General features: G+C 41.9%; 1 protein-coding gene across 1 annotated transcript in view; it reads right to left on the bottom strand.

The window, feature by feature from the left end:
* The window catches only part of RPL7L1 (ribosomal protein L7 like 1), a 127,281-nt gene that overhangs the window by 10,919 nt on the left and 94,001 nt on the right, over positions 1-22,361 (bottom strand). Inside the window, exon 4 of the mRNA XM_027741251.2 lies at positions 19,649-19,715. The gene's annotated coding sequence lies outside the window, so the exon portion shown is untranslated. The remainder of the gene's footprint in view (positions 1-19,648; positions 19,716-22,361) is intronic.

The raw sequence follows: 22,361 nt of genomic DNA, 5'->3' as shown, positions 1-22,361 counted from the left end.
AGCACAGGAATTCTTCACATCACTTTAAAGGTTTGTTTTTCTGAGTTTGCATTGTGGAAGTGGTCCCTTGGGCATGTTTTTCTGTTGCTAATTCTCTTCTCCAGTTCACAAACCACTGAATCTACAAGCTGCTTTCTGAATAACCACATCTACCTGTGGAGTGTGAACCCTTCTGCCAGCACACATGGGCATTGCCACTTCTTACTCTTTCTACAAACAGAAACTCACTGGAAAATTAATGCAAGGTTTTCCAGATGGAGCCAAAAGGGAAATCTGGGGGGGTTGTTAGTGGAACAAATGGAAATATTTTTTTTTTCTTCATTCAGCCCTAATTAAAATTAATATCACTTTGGCTCAAACTAACACCACTAACTACGGAAATTAGTAGTTCAGACTACCAGCTCCCCAGGCTGAGATGCTGCTGCACATATGGTACGTGTGATCACGGCCTGTTCCTGAGAAAAGCCCATATGGGTTACAGCAACCCTGAAACGGAGACATCGAGGCTTTAGCCTCTCTTCTTGTTGTTATTAACTTGTTTCTCAGTCTCACTCTGCTTTTAACTATGAGGCATTTGCTCACTGCTGCGACCCGGGTTCGATTCCCGGCCCCCTGGGCAGGTGGAGCTCGTCAGCCGTGGAAGGCAATCCACCTAAGAGAAGGTCACTCTAAACAAACCTACATCCTGGGGACCTCACTGCCACTGTCCAAGCTTTGCTCGGCCCCGGCAGATGAACCTCAGGACTAAAGGGTGGGCTCAGTTCAGCGCACGCTGTGTCTCACCTAAAAATCCACTGTGCAGGCTTATGACCTTTCCCAAATGAGGCATTTGCTGTCTGTTGTCCATTTTCACCTCATGCACAGTCTCTCCTCACAGCCAGCACAGCTGGTAACCACCACTGGGGTCATCCTGCCTTTATAACCTGGATTCACCCCACTGTCGGCCACACTCCCCCTGCACGGTGCTGGCAAAGGTATTTTCTTGTACACCCTGTTGCAGCGAACAGAAATTTAAAGTTCACTCTGGAAAGGTACAAAACCTGCCTGCCAACCAGCATCCAGCTGCCATCAGAGCCTGATCTCACTGCAGCAGCCTGTGCCCTCTGGGCAGCAGGAGCGAAGCAGCGGGATGAGCTGGGAGACAGAGCCGAAGGGATGCCTGCAGGCACAGGGAATAGAGCATCATTCAACATGCTGTGTCTGGCTGCAGTCAAAAGGCCCTTCTGGCTGAGCACAGGATGTACATCTGAGCTCTGCAAAGACCTCCAGCAGGACAGACCACATCCATTCTTGATTTGGGGAATAGCAAAGGCATGACTCGTGTGTTGTGGTGCAGGTCTGGTGAGAAGCCTGGCACAGGACAGAGACACACTGCTGTCACTCTTCCCTGCTGTAGGTAGAGTTTCCCTTCCTCGCTGCATGGCTTGCAAATGCACACACACCGACCCATTCTCCCAAAATTCAGTCCAAATACACAAAACCTGTGCTTTTCTTATCAGCTCCTTCGGATGGAGTGTAATTCCTCAGCCCTTTCTTGCAGCCCTTCTTTTATTGGCAGAAGGCTTATTATACACAAGCAGCGTGACCGAGAGCTGTGCATCTTTACCATTCTTTTCCAAATATATCATATCCTCACTGAAGCAGTGGCATTAATAACCCCTGACACACCACACAGTCCTTTGGGAAGCTGCACTACCTGCCAGCAAAACTTTTCTTCTCGTTGCTTCCGAAGTGGTCATCACGAGTCTTTCACAAAAATACATTCAGCGGGAAACATTCTTCCTGTTCTTTTTTTAACTTGGTTTTGAATAGAAATATCTATTTTGTTGTTTGTACGCTTGACAGGTTCTAGGGCTGCTGCTCGTAAGGTGTTAAGTATTCCCTTCCATCACTTCCAAATTATTTTAAAATCTAGTGCTTAAGTTCCCCTGAGCTTAACCCATTTTAATAAGTTTTAGATGCTTGTTTGGTTTCTATAATTTATGATTCATCTCCTAAATCTCCTTCCTTGCTTTAGCATACCCTTTGGAAGACACATGCCCAGAATATATTAACAAAAATAATTGCCCCTGGTGCAAATCTAACAGTTTAAATGGGAATTACTGGGTTTCTGAAATGCAAAGCATGTGCCAGTGCCAATTCACTTGCTGGAGAACACGGGGTACAGGTAGAGAAACTCAGGGAGTATTGCTTTGGCAGCCACCCATTTTATGCCTGCAGTTTTCCTGCAGGTGTCAGGCAGAAATTAAATGTGGAAGACGCTCCTCAAGTGCTGTACCTTTATTATTCTGACTGTAAAAAGGGGTAAAAAATAGAACTATGCTAAAGTTTAGTTTATATAACAGTAATTTAATAGGGAGGCATTAAAGGACAGCTAAAATAGAAATGTACCCTATAGCCCAAAACTTAATTTCAGCTGCTCTTTCCAACATAACAGGAGGCCCATGCTAATTCTGTAAGGATGAACTTTCTAAGTTACACTTATTTATTAGTAGCATTTTTATTAAGACTGAGAAAAAAAAGAGAGAAGTTTACGCTTAAATCTTTAAGGAAAATATTCCCACAGTTCTATTACTGCAATTAAACTTGCCTTAGAAATTATTTATCAGGATAGTCATATTTCTCTGTGATTTTTTTTTTTTCATTTTGGTTGTTTTAAACATGCTACTTTTCAGAAACTTAGTGTCTTGACTGAAATCTGAGTTAAGCAGTTTCTTGGGAGAGATTTTAACAGGTGATCTCATGATCAACATGACTGTTGGATACAGAGATCCCATCTCCACTGGTGAGCAGTGGAATCCCAGCCTGTAATGAGCGAATTTATTGCACACAGTAGGTAAATATTTGTTGTGCCAGTCTCATGTTTTGCCCTCTATTATTTTTTCCACAATCTCATTACAGCTGGATTAGGGTTTAATACTGCTCTTACTGACTCTACTTTGTAGGTTTTGAAACACTTTCACACTAATATAGATTAAATGACCCTGAATTCTTATGGAGGGAGAACAAGACAAGTGAAAAATGACCACAGAAGCCTGGCAAGGATGCAGAGCCAGAACCTGAACTGATGAAAGTGATCCTTGGCTTCCATAGTGGGACAACGTATGTCCATGACAAACAGGCAGGGCTGTAAACTGGAACATGCTTTAAATCTCCCCAACTCTCATACAACTCTTCCATATTTTCAGAGCCACTACACAGTTGGTTTCAGAAAAATAGCTGGGAGTTATTGTTCTGCCTGCCAGTTGAAACTAAGCTGCATGTGACAGCTTAAAAATCGAAAAGGGACCAGGGAAGTGCGGAAGAAGCAGCCCTAGAAATGGATCTTCACTTCCCAAATGTTGCTGCAACAAAAATCTTTGCAACAAAATAAGCACTGGCAAAGAGCTCTGCTTCCCCAGAAAAGGTCTCAGCTCCTCTGGGTGACTCAGGGATCACTTGAAACAGAGGAAAACCTGCTTTGGTGACCAGTTCTGTGCCCTTTGTCACAGGTTGTTGGGAATTTCCCATAATTATGCTTTGCAAGTAAATTACCATCCACATAACAAACACATCCAGACATTAAAAGTGAACTGAGAGATGTCTGCGATCTTCGAAGAGACAGAACATGTAATGTGATTAGAGTTGCTCAGAAGATAGCCATAAAAGAACTTCCAGTTTGAGAGGATTTTGCCCACATGTCCTGCCCAGAAAAATACTGAGCAGTCGATATTTCTACGGGGCCTTTGGCCCAAGGAGCTAACAGAACAAAAGAGGAATTCCTTCCTAGTTATCCAGGGCTTTGTTTTATCATCAGGCACTTGAGGTCGATGCTCCAGCTTCAAGCCATGCCCCTTGGTGGGGTGGGATGGTGCTGTAGATGTCACCCATGGGCAATGCTGGAAGATTGTGCCTGACAAACAAGATGACCACGGTCATTCACCCACTATGATATAACCAAAATCCCTTGGGGCTGCCACAGAGAGACCTATTTCACCTCATGTGCTTTTCATAGAGGAGTAACCTGGGCAGTCCTTGTGCTTCTTGCTGTTGCAAATACAAGCACAGGCTGCTTTAAGAATAACTCAGTAGTTTCTAAATGCATCTATTCCTCCTGTTACTTAATGTACTCACTTGGTACGTGCCTAAATTTAACTAGAATTACTGTTGTTTGGGGGGGATGACTGCTTAACAACCTCACAGCTACTATAATATATATATTTGTCTCTGTTCCAACAGCTTCCCTGCAGATGTAGAGCTCAGTCCTGCTAACAGCACCTCGCATTTTACTGAAGGGCAGTTCCTCTGGTCACTGCTCTTGACTTGTAACAATCACAATTTGTAAGGACTGAAACTAAAATGCAGAACAAAATGTTGGATAGACAGATGTCCCACGTGGAAGACTTGAAGCAGAGGGGGAGGCCAGAACACGCCCGGTCTGCCTGGAGTTAAAGATGATAAGAGCAGGACTCAGCTCCAGCTCCTTCCTCCATCTCTTCCCACTAACCAAATTTCAAGTCTGAGCACACTCCTGTGGACTGTTGCCTCTGTTTATGAGCAAATTAATTACAGTCATATTGGAAATGTGAACAAATTAAAACCCTCTTGCTTTCTATGTTTGCGTCCTCTGGTTTGAATTTCCTGAGAGCAAATGGACAATTAAAACTACACTGTTTCTCTTGCAGAGTTCCCCAGCAACTGGAAGCAGCTGTGCTAGAGCTGACACAGGGCTGTGAGAAGGCAGAGCCCAACCAGGCACCCAGGAGCTTGGAAAGGGGTAATTGAAAGGATTAACAGGGAGAACCACATGCTCACAGTGTGGATCTGGCCACGGGCAGCGCAGAGGATGCAGAGATTTCCAGTACAGCACAAGGCAGTAAAGTGGAAGCCAAAGGAATAAATCCCAAATGAAAGAGTAACTATGTGTAAGACATGAGCGTCACTCAATGAGTCCTAGAGGATTTTGCTTCATCTGTCCAAAACATTTCTGCAAATCCAGCTGTGAGTGGCTGGGGACAGATCAGGAGTTGTTCCTCTGCCTCTGTGTGCAGCCCAGTTTTTCTCCCTGGCACATTGACAATGGCATGAGTCTCGCTCTGACGCTGTGGCAGGGAGTGATGAGCTGTTTATCTGCGGGCAGCACTGCCAGGAGCCCCTGCCAGCTCAGCTTTTAGGGTCCTGTGGGAGCTGGAAGGATGGCCTTGTTAGAGCAGTGTTGCTGCCTTACCACAGACCTGGTGTGTGATGTAAGTGCCTGCTGTGTCACTGCACCCCGAGCACACCAGTGGAGTCCTGGGAGAGGAATGTCCTGCCCAGACACACCAGGGCTGTTCACAGCCCGCCCTGGAAGAGAAGATTAATGCTCCTTCTCACCAGCTTGCATTTTCTTTCATCTTATCATGCATCTGGAAACAACACACCTTAAGAAATAAACCCAATAAAAAAACAGAGATAAGGTGTTTACTGTTAGCATGTCCTTTTACTCCGAGACAAATGGTTAAACTCTTCCCAAAGTGTCTGAACACCAAAGACAAAGATGCTTTTGTGACAGGAAGTGCAGTAAAGGTGTGGGACTCAACTCTTCTGGACACTGAATTCCCTTCTCTGAGCTCATAGCAAGAGCAGGACACTCTGCGAGAGCCTAAGCCCTGACAGTGCAGCAGAGGTAAAGCACTGCTTCCCTTCTATATAAGGAGTAGATCTCCAGGCCTGCAATCTCAGCAAAAGGAGGAAAACATCCTAATAAAGCACTATAAATACAGGAGTGTTTATAGGACATGTTACATAACACCTCTGCTCGAGCTTCGTGCCTTCCCCTGCGCCGGCAAACACCACGGAATGGTTTATCTTGCTGCCTCTTTATATTAAAGGGAATCTAATTTTAAAAGCAGGAACTGGGCCAAATTATCATTCATACGAGCAAAGAGTTTGCATCGTGTTCTGTTTGCTGTTCCTACCATACTTCTTCCCCCCCAAGTAACATGCTTTTTTTTTTTTCTGTTTGTAGACTAATGCTGAAAGTAGGAGCAGTTCCACAATTTTAGAATGCACTTAAGAGAGAAAAAAATACACTTTTCAAATGCATTAATTGGAGAAAAACACTAAAAGGCTTAAGTAATTTTTATGATAGTTGTAGTAATAGATGGCATCTGTTGTTCTTTGCAAATAAATGTCAAGTAACAAGCCTATGATCCTAAAAGATGTGAACAGCTGCTAAGCAAAGAGGCCAGAATACAGGGGAATAAAATCTTTTCTTAATATATGGTAAGGAAGAGAGTCTGGCTTTGCCTGATTAACGTGAGGAGATGACAGTTAGAACCCCATATAATCCTCAAGTTGAAAGGAGATGCAAATAAAGTGAAATCCCCTCCAAGAGAGTGAATACAGAATCATGCTGCTGTCTCAGACAGGTCTAACTTCCACGGTAAACATAAGCCAATAACTCGTATGTTCTGATGTAACAAAGTTTTTTGCCATTTTCTCCAGAAAGATGCAGGTTTGGATAAACAGATTTGCTCCCTCTGGCCTTTGAGGGCAGTTTTTGTAAATAGTTTGATTTATAATTGCTCGGTCCTGTGCCGGAAAGGAAGAGAAGGCCCAGCCACGTAGGAAACAGCCGACAAAGAGCCCATGCTGTGGGAGTGCATCCCTGGAGTACACACATGGGAGACAGCCAGCTTTGGAGCACTGCAAGAGGTTCAGCTGGCAGCACACCAGGAACATTTTGCTCCCAAGTCGGAGTCAGTAGGGGAAGAGGTTGGAAAATAGAGCACCTTCACAATATGTCATTTCTCATCGCAACTAAAAGCCGTCGTGGCTGGAGGGAAGAATGTAGGGACAAAATAATAAAAGGAGAAGGGAAGAAAGGATATGGAAAACACAGGAGGAGAAGAAGTGGGAGACGTGGAAGAAAAAGGGAAAAAAGGAGAGTAGACTGGATGGATGAATTAAGAGAGAATAAATAAGAGAAGGGAAAAAGGGTTGGGACAGGGTCTCAGCCAGGAGGTGACACACAGCAATTTGTACCTGGGGACAGTGTTTTACAGGTTATTTCCATTGTGGATGATAGTCTTACCCTTCTACAGACATCAGAACTGCTAATTTGCACTGCTACTCCCAATTTATCTGTCCTTGGTTCCCCTGTTTTCCACTTATCTTTCCATTTCTTCGTTGGATACCTTTCCTGCGCTTTCCTTTCCCTTACCATCCCTCTTTCACAGCCTGAAAAACTCAAGAGTTAAAGGTGTTAAGGAGAGCTGCTCCTCAATTTCTAGTAGAAGCACAAGGAAAGCTCCTGCTTTCCTACTGGAAAGCACTGCTTCCCAGTATAAACCAGTGCCACAGGATGGGCAGGGAAAGCTGATCTGGGGGCAGCAGGAACGCCTGGAGTCAGGCTGAAGAGCAGAGCTGGCCGAGGAGCAAATCCATCTTGTGATTGCACTCAAGGTTTCAAAATCTGCTTTTGTTTCCACCAGGAATTAAAACAAACCCTTTCAAACATTTCTATGAAACAGAATTGTGTTGAAACATCTGTTTTCTAGCCGAAGACAATTTTTATTACTCTCTCAGTTTGGATATGATCAAGGACTCTGTCCTAGATCTTTCCAATTAAATATTTTGTTGTGTAAGGCCATGATTTTTTTAACTGACCTTTTCTTGAGGTTAGTACTCAGATATGTTACAGACAAAATACCCAGGAAGTCACTAAAAATTCTTTTTGTCTCTACTGTGTATATACCTACAAATAAAATACCTTAATAAAGAAAAATGCAAAGAAAAATGCCATTTATTAAATTGCTCATTGAAAAATAATTTGGTTGATGAATAATTCAAGGATACTTCACAAGCACCTCTTTTCTTTCTTCGAGGAAGAAATGAAACCTGAAATCAATACACGTTTCAAGCTCCATTTCACAAGGGTTAATTTAATTCTTGGCAATGAAACTGAAAATTATTTGAGATTCAAAGAAAAGCTGGGCTAGGAGAGAAAGAACCAACTTGCAGGAAATGCAACCTTTGAGGTTTTGGGGTGAGGGATTGGGGCTCAAACCAGCACCAAAAATAGGATAAATGAAAGTTCAGTGGGAGTACAAAAATATGTTTCATGCTAAATATTTTTTCACTTCTGTTTCACCTATGGAAGAAATTTGGCCTTCTAAAACATTTTTCAAGGGGTCTGTTTAGGCATTCACTGTTAAATCCAGCAGTATGAGACTGCTTATTTTAGTCAGTGTTCTAGTTCAAGTAAAATAAAGTAAAATAAAAAATTTATTAAATTTCAGATTTGTAAGGTCTCCAAATGGGCTACTACATTATGAGGAAAGTTATTTTGAAATATTAAAAAAGATTACTGTTAAGGATTGAGAATCTGCAAAGTAGTGAACTGAAGTCTCCTGCTTTTTATTCTTGAGGAGCCTGAACTCTAAATTTCCATGGCTGTTTTTCCTATCCTCTCATCTGTAGAAGTCCTTGGAGTCCAGTAGGGATTCTAAGGATAAACATAGTGAACATTTTGTCTTTGCTATTTCCTCAGAAACAGAGAACATAACATTAGAGAAAGTGTTACTCACTTCTCTGATCTGTCAACTCATTTGAACATAAGAAATAGTATTAAACATTTCCCAGAGAAAAAACAGATTTCAAGTCCGTTAGTTTGGACAAATTGTCATTGTGTCTTCCTGATGTCAAATCTGGTGTAGGAGCTTGATTTCGAGAACAGCCTTTTGTGGATCCTGCTCAAAGAGCTGAAATTTGAGCTGGACAGAAAGAAAATCTCTAAAACCTTTCCCAATACGTAAATATTATTTTTGTAGCCTGTTTTCAAACACTGATCCACACAGCCCTTGTTGATGCTTCCCAGCCAAGCTGAGTTCACGCAGTGCTGGGCAGTTCCTCCTTGCCCTCAGGTAGGGGCATGGAGCCAGCGGAAAGGAGAGAGGAAAACCAGCAGCCAAACAAAATGCTGTGCTTTCTAATTCCCCTCCCCTCAGTGGCCAATTTACACCACACAAGGACTTTTTAATGTTACCTCTACACACCCACCATTCCTATTGCTTCAGCTGGGAAGTTCCAATGTCACCTGCTGGGACTGCACGACTTCCACAAGCTTAAATCCCTTGTCTGCCCCACACCAGATGTTCCTTCTCTGGGGAGGGTGTGAAAGGCAGACAGAGGTTGATTTTTGCATCCTAGCCTAAGCCTGATAAAATGGAAAGGTTTCAAGAAACAACAACTAAAAAACATTTTAATGAAATAGGTGGCATCTTCTACCTGAATCTTACTTGCAGAAAAAGATTGTTCAGAACAAAAGACCGCTCTTTCAACGTTTGTGTGCGCTCCCACTATCGAAAGAGGTTAAGTCAAAATTTTCAGACTTAAGTTCCTAAGCTCCTAAATTAGATGTCAGGCTCCCATAGCAGATTTCGAGGATTTACAAGCAACCACGAAGAGAAGGTACTGCCCTCACTGAAAGGCAGGTGCTGCTTTGGGTGCCCGAGTGTGGCTCTGCACGAGGCTGGGACCTGGCACAGACCTGCACCCACTGCCCCGAGCCTCCCACTCAGGACAAGACTGAGCCATTTATTTTGGCTGCAAAGGAAGTTAAAAAGAAAAGAGAGAGCCTAAGAGATGTCAGAAATTAATAACTTCTCAGATCTAGGCTCCAACCAGTTCAAAAAGCAGCTTTTCTGCTGACAGGAGGTTGTTTTCAATGCTAAGAATGAAGTATTTATCTCTATCCTTTGAAGCCGTGCCATTCGTACCAATAAAGACACAAGAGTCCTGAAAGGGATACTTATTAAAACAAAATGCCTGTTCAAAATTAATATATTTTTCTGTTTGAAACCACACTGTACACAGAGACCCTTTGGAGCATTTTAAAGACAAAGGCAAGAAAAATAAAGAAAAAAATTTAAAGCAATTCTGTTCCTATGCACCGAGCAGTAATATAAAGCAGAAAAGTTATGTCAAGGTGAACCACTAAATGGGTACACTTTCTGTAAACCAAGCCAATACAAATCTCATAAAACTTTCCTTGTTAGAGGTACAAACCATCCATTAAAAGAATAACATTGTCAGGCCATAATATTATCATTTTCCCCGCTCCAGCTGAACGTGAAGTTCCCTATTGCATTGAAACAACAATATCAGGTCTCACAAGAATGTGTCCAGACTCATGACAGCACACTCCCTGCAGGCAGCCTGACACTGGGAGGTGAAATCTTAATTATGGAGGTACTGCTGAGATAGTATTTTCTTCCAAGCATTAGGTTACTGGTGCAGTGAAATTATTAAAAGGGCACCTACAAAAGTGAATATCAGTTTACAATGGTTTCCTAACAAAAATAATAGTTAATCCTTGCACGCTCTGCTTGCATTTGGAAACCTGACTTTGTCCTTCAGGTTTTTACACGGCATTTTGGGATGGCTTGGCCACTGCAATAATTACTTTTGGGCGTCCTCACTTTCAGCTCAGTATCTTCAAACTAGCCGGGTATAAAACCAGTCAAGATTATGTTTGTTAGGACCAAGGTCAACAAACCAACCAAGACTTGTTGTGGGACTCCCACAATGCTTTTATGGTCAAATTTCACAGCCAACAGACTTGTGAGCATCTGGCAGCTGCACAAATGACAACCCACGACACAAAGCCTTAGCTGCTCTCACATGAAGCTGACGCTTCAGGGGATGACCAAGGTCACAGTGCTAATTTATCAGGAGTAGAACTCTAGTTGTTTTCTCTCGTATTTATATACTTGGAACGTTAAGATAAAGGCAGTGAGTGCTGTGGTTGAGCTTGAGCATAAAAGGTTTTACAGGGACCGCTCTCTACCTGCTTTCAAACTTCCAGAGAGGTCACAGGGGTTGTCCCAGGTCTCTACCCTGTGCCAAAATCTACCAACCTGTTATTGTATTTATGCTGTATTTATTTATAGGATCCATACTTATTCAGTTTGCTCACATATATGCAGTGGCATTTTCTTACCAAAATGAACCCAATTAATTCAATTTTGTTTCAGAAATACGGGGACTTCGGGCCACATTTTGAGAAGAGCCTCATACTCAAGAACTTCCATTAAAGCACCTAAACCAAAGCATTTTATGTGGTTCATGTCAGCACCATCGTTACTCACTATTAGAATCAGCCTGAAGAAGGAGCCCCCTTGAATTCCGGTCCCATGGATTCACTAACCACTTGTGAAAAGAAGGATGACGCATCTGGAGATTTCCCACAGCTCACCCTGAAGTTTTCTCCTCCTGTCTGCTGCTGTCATTCCTTATTTATGCAAGGACAGGAGCTCTCTGCCTCTGTGCCTGAAGGTATCTGGTCATGTATCAAAGCCTCTTTTCCTTTTTCAAGCAAAAGAACTCCTGAAAGATACCACCATGGGAATCAAAGTAGGGCAGCAGATAACTTAAAGTTGTATCATAGTGTTCCAAGGCCACTTTTTGTAAGCTTGGAATGAAAAGGTACACTAAAACTTTGCATAAAGAGCTGCAGATGATTCATTTACCTCACTAGAGCCCAAGGCACTTGCACACATTGGAGTGCTGGATAACTGACTTTGTTGCATTCGTTTCTTTTTCAAACCTCTTCTAATTATTTGGAGAGCTTTTGTAAGCTCCATAATTTAGATATTATAAACTCATATTCTCTTAAAAGGAAAGGAGGGAAAAAGTGTTCAAGAAAGTACAAACTTCATTCACAAATGAGTTTGAAAAGGTGTTAAATTGTAGTTGGCAATACAGTGCAAAAGCAGTTTATTATTTGCACAGGAGTCTAAAGAACAATATTTCAAATATGCACATGTGGAGCGTTCCCCAGTGTAAACTATCCACCTCCACAGAGCAGTGTTTGTCCTACAGTAACACAAGGAGAGTTTAATTCCTATTGTGTTTGTAAGGAACAGATTCAACACAAGCTGTTTGAGGAGAACAACAAGTTTGAAGGGTTTTTCATTTCATTTTCAGCTGCTTCTAAAACGTGTCAGCTGCCTGGGTTGCTGTGTTTCATCCTGACTTTCTGATTTATTTGCAAAAAATGCAATGACACACCAGCTCCTTCCAGCAAGAAAAGACTGGAGTGAGAACAGGAGAGGAAGTGCCCCAAGTCTGCATTTCTCCACATGGGTGATGTGGTTTGCATGTGGAAATCCCCCCTGTCCTCATTGCTTCCTCCCTCCCCACAGCCCCTCCAGGGTGGCACAGGTCCACAGAGCCCCTAAATTTCTATTTTAGTCCATCACGGGAGCCCAAGAGCTTTTATATGTTCCCTTTCTTTGTTGACTGAATTACCTGAGACTTTATAATGTAAACTGATGCAGAGAACCCTCATTATCTGCAGTGTGTCAGGAGCCAATATAAATATCAAAGCCCAGAAGCCGTTGCAGAGTTTGTGATATCTCATTAATGCTTCAGTAGGGTCTCCTCGAAAAAGCCTGAAAATCAACCCCACACCCCACAACACAAAGGGCTCACAGAAGAGACACGAGAAGGCACTTCAACATCAATTAATTTGCTTGGTAATTCACAATAAAACTGCTTTACTGGAAGCAAGGAGAGGACACACCACGACAGCCAGATTACTCGGACAGACGCAGCGTGCAGTGCCTGCCATGTTCCCAAGGCAGTGCAGAGGAGAGATCCCTGGAAAGTCAGACCTGCCTGGTCCTGCTCACCATCTGTAACCTGATCAGCCTTCAAACAGTGGCAGTTCAAGTCTGCCAGCACCTCGAATGCATCAGCAAAGGCAGCTATTTGCAAAGCTTTGTTGGTTTTTTTTTTCCTAGAAGTTGACCACGAAGGATTTATTTGCTCTTTCTTTTTTTATCATTATTTTTAATTTTCTTTAATTTGAAAGCTATCTCTGATCGAAACCAGCAAACAAAAATCCTTTTCCCTGAAGCTCAGACTCAGTATAATCAACTTAATTTACTGAATCTGATAATGTGTCAGAAGTCAGGACCTGAAAGTCAGAAAGACTTTTTTGGAGCTAGAGTGGAAAGTGTCAGTTTTTTAGCTCTTTCTTCTACTATTATTACTTCTGATTAGCTTTTAGTGTTGAAAATTAACTTAATTTGAAGAAATACATCACTTATTACTTCTGATTAGCTTTTAGTGTTGAAAATTAACTTAATTTGAAGAAATACATCACCTTCCTGCTACAGGGAATTACCCCACATAGAGTCATACAGATTGTAGAAGTGTTTATCCTTTGGAAGCACTAAATTCAAACCAAGCAGGAAGGAAGGGATGGGTTAACTTTCGATTTGATCTCTGAAGAGTAGGATTATTTTTTTTTTAGTAAGAGAGATGGTTTCACAGAACAAGTCTCTTAAGTCTGTACAAAATTCCATAGAGAGGGCTAAAAAATTCTCACAGTTCCAAGGAGAGAGATGAGAGCGAGTCAGTATTAATTTTCTCTGCCATTATCACAGTCAGTGCAGAGCAAACATGAGTACAAGAAAACCTTACGTGGCCAATGAATTATGGGTTTCTACCATGACCTCTCCCTCACACCAGGGAGCAGCAGCAGCACAGGAAAAGGAGGCAGGAACACTCCACTCTGCCAGGTGGCAGCTTCCTCAGGTTTTGGTGATAAAAGGGAAAGGGAGAGACATTTGTTTATTGTGTATTCCCAGAAGAAGCATCTCCTGTGGAAAGGACACCCACATTAATACATGCTACAGAGGGGTGGAAATGCTGGTTACATCACCCACATTTTGAAATAGCCTTGGCTCTGTGTTTTGTATGGACAAGGCACGCTCCAAGTCATCCAAAACTTGCAGACAGTCGAAGGCTGGAAGAATGGAGGGAACAGCACTGCACTTGCACATTTAATTGGGGGAATGAGTAGAACTGAAAATGAATACTGATATACTCTTTTTTCAGGCACATTCTTCTTTATCTGGGTCCCAAAAAAAACATCAAGGAACTTTTGGTTAGGAAACTAGGCCAGAACTCAAGAAGCTTTTCAGTCTGGTGCAGGAACAGATTTGATCAAATTGCTCCTTTTGGAACACTACATAGCACATCTTTTACTTTTGTCAGCTGCCTGTATTATAATCAGTTTGCCTAAGGATTATCTTTTAGCAGGTATAATGTCTCACAAAGTGAGGCTTCCCCCTCCCCCCCAGGTATGTTTGCATCCCCCAGTGTTTACATCAAGGCTAGCAACGTCCTCTAGATTAAGAGGAGATAAGAAAAGAGGCTTGAAAAGATGCAAGTCTATAATTGCAAATTATAAACAGCCTCTAATGAAGGAAAACATTCCCTTGTGGGTAGATTATTGCCTGTGATCCTGCAGTTGCATTTCCTACACTTTTCAGAGGCATTTGTCACTGGTCACCATCAGTACATTGGGCTGGTCTAATTCAGGACAAAAATACACTTATTTCATGGCAGACATAATAAGCAATCCTGTACATTTTCATTATGCAAGTGAGTTAAAAACAACTTTTTTTTTTTTTTCCAGAAAGGTTCATTGCAGTTCATTTACCTTAAGCAACACCAATTTTACCATGGCAGGCAAGGACTGCACTCCCTTCTCACCAGGGAGTGCCTGGTGCCAGCCTGGTTCCCGCCCTGAAGTCTTGCTGACTGATTAGCATGAGGTGACTTCAGCAAGTCTCCGAGGTTCTACTAAATTTCAAATATATTCCTATTTCCTTGACCAAGGGATTAGCTCATCCTCTGGAGGTTTCCAATTTTAGATGGCTCTGAAACACTTCTGAAATATTGTCCAAGAAAAGCAGGGCTTGTCGCTCCGAGAGGGAAGTTTCGAGGTGCACGGAGCACTGCTGGGCCGAGCAGCACCTGGGATCCCACGTGGCACACGACATGCCAGGGTAGGGCGACCATTTCTTTGGAATGAACTTCAGCCAGCTTCATTCTGCCAAAGTAAAGCTACCTCAAAGAGCACCTGGAATGCTTTGCTGCTGTATAGTATCTGTCTGTCCAATAAGTCAAGCAGATCTTTATAGGATGCCCTCTGCACACCTGTTACGGGCTGCAAGCAGCTTCCCATGTCAAATCACATAATTGTGAAGTGTGAGAACACCTCAAAAACTTCAGCATTTTCTGTTGCTAACTAAGGGAATTCTCTCCTGATTAAAGAATTGAATTGGAAGGGCAGATTCTTATGACACCCGAGGTCTCTCAGCCAATTAATAATCAGGCCTAAGAATTCCAGTTTTCACAGGTAATCTAAGGAGGTTATCCAAATTGTACTTGTACACAAAGATCGAGCATTTGGGTGCATGAACTCAGAAGAGGGAAAGAATGATAAATGGGTTTACCTTTGGTTATTTAGACCTGAAATCTTTGGTCCTCCTGGGGAAGAGTGAAACGATTCCCCAGCTTTAGTCCACAAAAACATGATTTAAAATTGCAGCCAGAACACGGAATCAAATGGACCCACATGAAAGAGCAATTAGAATTTTCTTAGTTTACTTTCAACACACATCATGCCCCTGAATCCCTTCTTCAGGGATCAGAAGTATCAAAATAGAGTGAGAGGCACTTCTTCCACTATTCCTTTCTTGGCTGAAACCAGGAAATGCTGGAAGTCTCACAGGAAAGACCTTTTCCATCAGCAAACCTTTAACCATGCTTCGAATAAGTGGAGAGTTTTGGGTAATTATCTGTCCCTTGGCCAGATTTCCCCAGCAACCATTGAACTCCACTGTTTCTGATCACTGCTGAGTACCTGCAGCTTATTTTTGCTTTCATCTAGGTGAGCATTTATTTCTTTTTCTCTAAACTTCTCAGAAAGCACAATATTCAGAAATGCTTGAGAAGCTGAGGATCCTGACACTCCTGAAAACGGGACCTAGGTGTTTGAGAATTGATTTTTTGAAATGAAAACCTGAGGCACTCAAATATTAGCTTTTAAAGGTTTTTATCTCCTCTTTATGCAGAACAGTGCCTGGTGTGGTTTTCAGAAAACAACCAGGTAACTAAGCTCCTTCAGAAATGTTTTTGTTGCCGGTGAATTTGTTCTAAAGTCATAAGGAAATCTTCTGGAAAGTTATTTATATCAATAGCTATCACACCACTGAAGTCATCCGATCTAATCATCCCCAGAGAGCTGCAACAATGGGAATTATAAATAGCGAAAATATCCTGGATATCATCTCCACTGTTTTAAAAACACTGGTCATAGAGAACAGTAACTAAGAAGAAATCTCAGGACAGAATGTATCAGACTTCGTGCACATTTGTCACTGCCAACTGTTCTTCCCAAGGGCCAGGTACTTATTTTTGAGCTAAACCCACAATGCCACAAAGGTGTCCCAATAGTCCGTATATTCTCCTCCTGCCTCCTGGTTTCTCCGCCATCATATTATCCATAGGAGCAGCTAAGGGGAAAACAGAGACTGTGTTGATAGATGGCCTGGAAACGCAAGAGATTAGGCAGGGTAGCAAAAAGCACTGTCCTAGCTCCCAAATAAAAGGAAGATTGTGTTCAAGTAGTTGTTTATTTAGAGTCCATTTGTAGATTAGTTACATTTTGCCATCTTCTTCATTGCAACTTAAGGGTGTGCAGAACAGACTGACTTCCACAAGGTCTCTATGTTTGTTTTATGACCTAGTTCCCTACAGAGTTCAAATTCAAAGTGCTTTATATACTACAGTGTGCTTTATTTTAATAATATATAAGCATGGTTTTAATTCTTTAGTGAAATGACACATCTCCTCTCTGGTGAGTATTGCCTGAGAAAAGCTGGGATATCTTAGTCTGCACAGGTTTCTTTGGTTTTTATTTATTTATTTTTAAAGTTTTATAGAAAATAGTTCAGCCACCTTTGGAACAAGCTTAGTGAAGGATGGTTTTGCCAAAATTCATATTTTTTTATCTCTTTTCTGAGGAGCCATAACAATTTGTAAGAGGAGCTTGAAATCTGGCAGCGAGACAACCCTCAAGTTCGAATGGTATCTTTGTCCCCAGGAAAATCCCTTCCTGATCAGCTGGGTTAAGAGTTACAGCAAAATCCCAGCTGGCATTCAAAAGACAGAAAGGGTTCCATGTTGATTTTCTGAGGGCTGCTGAGCCTCTTGTCCTGAGTGGGTACTGCACATCTGAAGGCACAGCTCAGGGCAGGTTTATCTTGAACAGAGTTCTTGTTTTCTCACAGCACAACTATGACATCAACAAGAAAGGTATAAAAGAAAAAGCTGACAAGAGAGGAAAAGCTAATTAGAAATTAGGAGGTATTAAAGACTCATAACGTTATTAGACACCATTAGAGCCTTTTAAAGTCAGCCTGTGTAATAATTTCCCTAGAATTTAAGGGCTTGTTCTCCAATTATTGTATCTGAGCTCTATTAATATCAGTGGAGTTACATTAGTTTGCCCTGACTAATAGTCTTTAGTTAAGCAGCCAAGCAAACAAAATCACTTTATTAGCTGTGCTTTTAAAGTCAAATATCAACTGAAAGGCTTCTTCAGTACAAAAAACAACCCCCAAACACAAGACCCCAATGCAGGGCACAGCCCTGAATCGGCTGCACATTCCAGATTGTGGGTCAACAGGAGTTTCACAAGGATACCCTCGGTCACTGCTTCCTCACAGCGACCTCAGAGGGAGGGGAGAAAAGGGTTTGAAAAACATTCCAGATTTCAGCAGAGTTTTTGTAGCTGTGCAGACGCAGGAGTCGCTGAAATGTCCGGAGGGACAGCCTTAGCAAGCCTGTGACCTTCTGTGACAAACCGGACCGTGGAATTTCAGAAGGGATTTAGTCGGGATTGTTAAACATGTGCCAAAAAGAGAACTGCTTCAATCAAGAGACTTTTTCAATCAAGTAGCACTATATTTGGACTGGAAACAGCCTGTGGATGAGCAGGAATAACCGTTAGAAGGCAAGTGAAAGGTTTCAAGTAGACACTACAGTCAAGGAAGAAACAACTTGAACGTATCTGGGCAAGTTTCCATACTGACCGAAGCAACACTTTTTCCCATGACATCAGATTCCAAACAAACAATATATTATAGTCCATATGTTGATTAAGGAAAACCCAAGCAGTGCAGAGGCATGCACCAGCCTTCTGAGCACCGACTGAGCAAGAGCTGGATCGCTTGCAAGCCGTGGGAGTTAACCAAACAAATAGAAAGCCCTCAGTTTTCAGGATAAGGCGCCTGGGTAAGACTTCTCAGCGAGATGAGGTTGTGAACGCCGAGGTAAGACTGGAAGCAAACTGCCTAGATCAAAGTTGTGCAGCCTGACAGACGACAGGGCCGTGAGGGAGCAGTGCTTTGAGTGTGCAGCAGTCGTAAGGGGGGGATAACGTGCTCAGAGGACTGAAGTTCTCTACCTGCCTGAAGTCATGCGGCGTTTGCATGACAAGTCTGGGCTGCAGAACGGTTTGCAGTCAGAGTGCAGAAGGGTTTTTGGCAGGTTAAACAAGTTCCCAGTAAGATGATGCTGAGGATAAACATGCAAGAGAAATGTATAAACGCTGTTTTCACAAGAACAGTGCTGTTTTCTCAGAACTGGCTGTATTTTAGGGAGGAACGCTCCAGTGCAGTCGTCCCAGGATGCCAATACAATCCATCGAGCACAGTCAGTAAATCACACCACTTACCAACCTAAAATGACATGGAACATTTTAAAACTCCAAACAAAAATAAAACCCTGTTCTACAGGAAAGAGGTACTTGCTAAGCATAGCTTATTGATGCTGCTTGCAAAAAGAATTGGGAATTTAACTCTTACTTTAAAATGGCCTGATAACAGTAATGCTGCACACAGCTGAATTCCCTGTGCCATTTTATCAGACCTTGAATTATCTGATCCGTTGATCCTGTGTAATGAGAAACAGGAGGCCACCTTTGATCTTTCTCACAGAATTTAATAAGTCAAAATTAGAAAGGAGCCCTGCCAAATGAGGACAAATTTGACTAGGAGGGTAAACTAGGCAAGTTGCTAAATTTTAATTGTGTTTTAACAAAATGATCCGAGCTCATAGGTTGAATAGCCACAACAAATCGGGAAATAAACTGTTGCATTATTGTCACTGTAAGATTAAAGCAGCAGAATGTATGTTTGTAGAGGTATTAAGGGAAAAGAGCATTTCTTTTGTTTGTACAGTACTGAACACATTCACAAAAACAAGAAGAGATACCTTTGTCCTTAGTCAGACTTCAGAAAACGCAATTCACTTAGAGATGTTTCCTGTTTTAAATGATGGATATGTTTAAAAGAGTTGTTTTCTAGTTTTGTACATCTGTTTTTATTCCCTTATACTGTTTCCAAATACTTCAGTTAAGGAATGACTTTTGCTTGTGTCAATTTATCAAAACTAACACTGAGTGAAAATCTCAGCTATAAAAACACCCCATCTCTGTAAACAAATGTGGCAACCATAATTCAGTTTGGATCTCTGCAGCCATTTCCTTCAAGATAGATTCTTGTCTATAGAGATATTCAGGTAACAGCAGATTAAATTAATCCCAAGTACTGTCAAGAAAAGAGGCACCGAAGTGTGTTGCTCCCAAGTAACAGCAGCTGCCCCAAGAGAGCTGCCACAGCAAGCTGGGATCTGTCAAGAAGATCCTCAAGATCCTTAGAATCTAATGATTAGCTCCCACAGCTTCCTTGTACATGTGAATGCTTCTTCAAAACCCCAAACAAACAAAACAAGCAATAACACTGGGTGTTTAACAGCTTACCTTAAGATATAGTTTAACAGCAACCTGGCTTTAGCTCCTCACATCCATCCAGTAGGTTCATGAAATTCTAGAAGGAAAAAAAAAAAGTAGAGTAGGTCTGGTAGCCTTCACTAACCCTTAGGAAGTCATTTATGTTAAGCTGAGGACAACAAATAGGGGTAGTCTGACAATTATCAGGCATCACAGTTATCTTTCAGCCCTTGCCCTTGATTTTCAGTGGAGGCTGTGCATTCCCTGCAGAAGGAAGAAGGGAGTGCAGCAGGACACGACTGGGAAGTGATGTTCTGAACCTGATTACAGGGACTTGTGTGCAAGACTAAGAGGTCAGTTATGTTTCCAACAGCACTACACTTCTGGTCTTCCATGCTTAATTCCTAATGTACAGGCAAAAGGTGCAGAGGTAGAGACAGACACGGAGCAGTGTAAGATTGCACCTACTGCATTGCAGGGAGGAGCACTGCCCTTCCATTGGACCCATTCCATAGGAAAAAACTACCTTTGCAGACCTTTACAGTTATGATTAAACAACCAGGATCTTGATTAGGGTGGATATAAAGCACTGATCACTACTGAAAACACTTTATAGGAGCTTTCTTTATGTTCTTATTCCAAACTCAGGCAAGTAAGATCTGCTTATTTAACAGTGCATTGTTTAGATCATAGCAAGACTATTTTTCATTATTAATCAGTACAATGTTATTAATCAGCATTAATTGGCACCCAGTATCTGTTTCATTGGATGCACGTAAAGCAACATCTCTGTGACTTTGTTTAGCTTCTAGTAGTCATGCCACCAGCATCTGAAACCCTTTCAGCTACACAGATCATAGTTTCCACATTTTACCAAACTGTTCTGTGAAACTTTCATCAGTGTGACATGCCAGCATGTTTTTAATAGAAAAACCAGATATTTTTGCATGTAGTTTTTTTGGTATACTTTATGCACATGATTGCTTTTAACATAATATTTGTTTTAGTATATGAAAAGCAATTGAACGGCATAGTAGATTATCAGGAAGCACTGGGCAAAAACATATTCTGCTGGACTGACCCAGCTGTTGAACATGTCTTTTTTCAAAAGCCCTAAACCCATGTTAAGTGCTACATCTTATTTTTCGTGCACCTCAGCAGTTCCTCGTCCTGGCTGGAAGCGTGAGCTGGGAAATGACTGTTCCTGCAGTATCCAGAGTTCGGCCATAGCCAAGAAGTCCTGGAACTGTAACAGTGTATTCTTTGGGGTGTATTCAATATTAAACTAAGTTTCCAAATGTTTCTTGGCTCTCCAGCCATTAACTGGACCTTGAAGTTCCCATTTTTATTCAGTGGCGGGGGGCTAACCCTGCCATCTGTTTTGACAAAGGTTTTCCATTGCCTCTGCACAGCTGACAGAACATGAGGCATGTTAGGAGAAGGTTAAGTTCTCTTTCTGAACCACCAAGAATTCCCTGAGCCCTCGGAAATCTCATCAGAACACAGCTAAGCAGCTAATTGTTAATCTGTTTGTGATGGATTTTAGTTTGCCTTGAGCTTCAGGTCTTAAAATCTTCCTAGATCCCTATCTCTTGTTCTCTGAGCATCTGCCTACTCTTCGTTCCTTTAGGTCAGAAATCTTTACTGAGTGGAAAATCATTGCTGCAGGCATTCTGGGGGAAAAAAAATAAATTAAAAGGCAAGATCACTTCTGCTTTTGTCTTCTGCACTTTCCTCCATGCTGAACAGTCCCAGCTCTTAGTGGACCCATGAGAATCAAAGGAGCTTGATGAGTGTTGCCAGTATTGATATTATTAAAACAAAGAAAGAGTCCAGATAAAAAAGCAGTAATGAAAAGCTACAGTTCACCTTGACTTTTCAAGTGAGCTTCCCTAATTTCTGTGGAAAATACGTACTAACCAGACACAACTGGTCTTGCACAAATCCTCTCACAAGAATTTAAGATGCCGCTGCAAGATGCACCAGCTGTGTCTGTGCCATCCCGTGCTCTGCGAAGAATTAACAGTTTCCAGATGTTGGCTTGGAGGGTGCTGACACAACTCCTGCACAATTACAGTATCACACAACAATATCAGGAGAAGGATCAGGAGCACAGGAGAACTTTACAGCCTTTGGAAGCTGCAGTGACAAGAAGAACAAAAGCCAGTGCTGTTGTAACTTCACTTGCCCAGCAGCACTGCCTTGGGCCTCGGCCAGATCACACTCGCACTGCAGCACCAGAGAGGCAGCAAGCTGGGAGCTCACTGCTTCATTGCTAGCATTAGTTCTCATTTCTGAAATGCTACACAGCTACTTAATACCAGGATTAGTAGACAGATCTTGCTGGAAGCTGTACGGTGGTGTAACATTAAACGCTGAAATTCATTTTCTCTTTCAATGTATTTAAACACATCAGTTCCATTCCTGAAACGCACAGTTCTTCATACTCGCCTTTCCTGTTTGTCCTCACTTACAAAACCATGAGAGAACAGAAAAAGAACGTAAGGAAATTTAAAAACTGGTCATATCACTCATTTTTTTAACCATTGTCAGATTAAGTGATAAATCTTTCATTACAAAATACTACTGACTAACAAAAGTAGTATTTTAAGACTTGAGACAGACCTAAAGAGGATTAATTCAAATTTCTCCTAGCATATCTGAAAATTTGATATTTTTCAGAGATATCATCTTAAATATAAAGAGGAACATAAGGAGTTCTGCACACATCCCATTTAGAAAC

The sequence above is a fragment of the Pipra filicauda genome, unplaced genomic scaffold (assembly GCF_003945595.2).
Source record: "Pipra filicauda isolate LSUMZ 115617 unplaced genomic scaffold, ASM394559v2 scaffold312_size1046226_pilon, whole genome shotgun sequence".
NCBI lineage: Eukaryota > Metazoa > Chordata > Aves > Passeriformes > Pipridae > Pipra > Pipra filicauda.
This window is presented reverse-complemented; position numbering and strand designations above follow the sequence as displayed.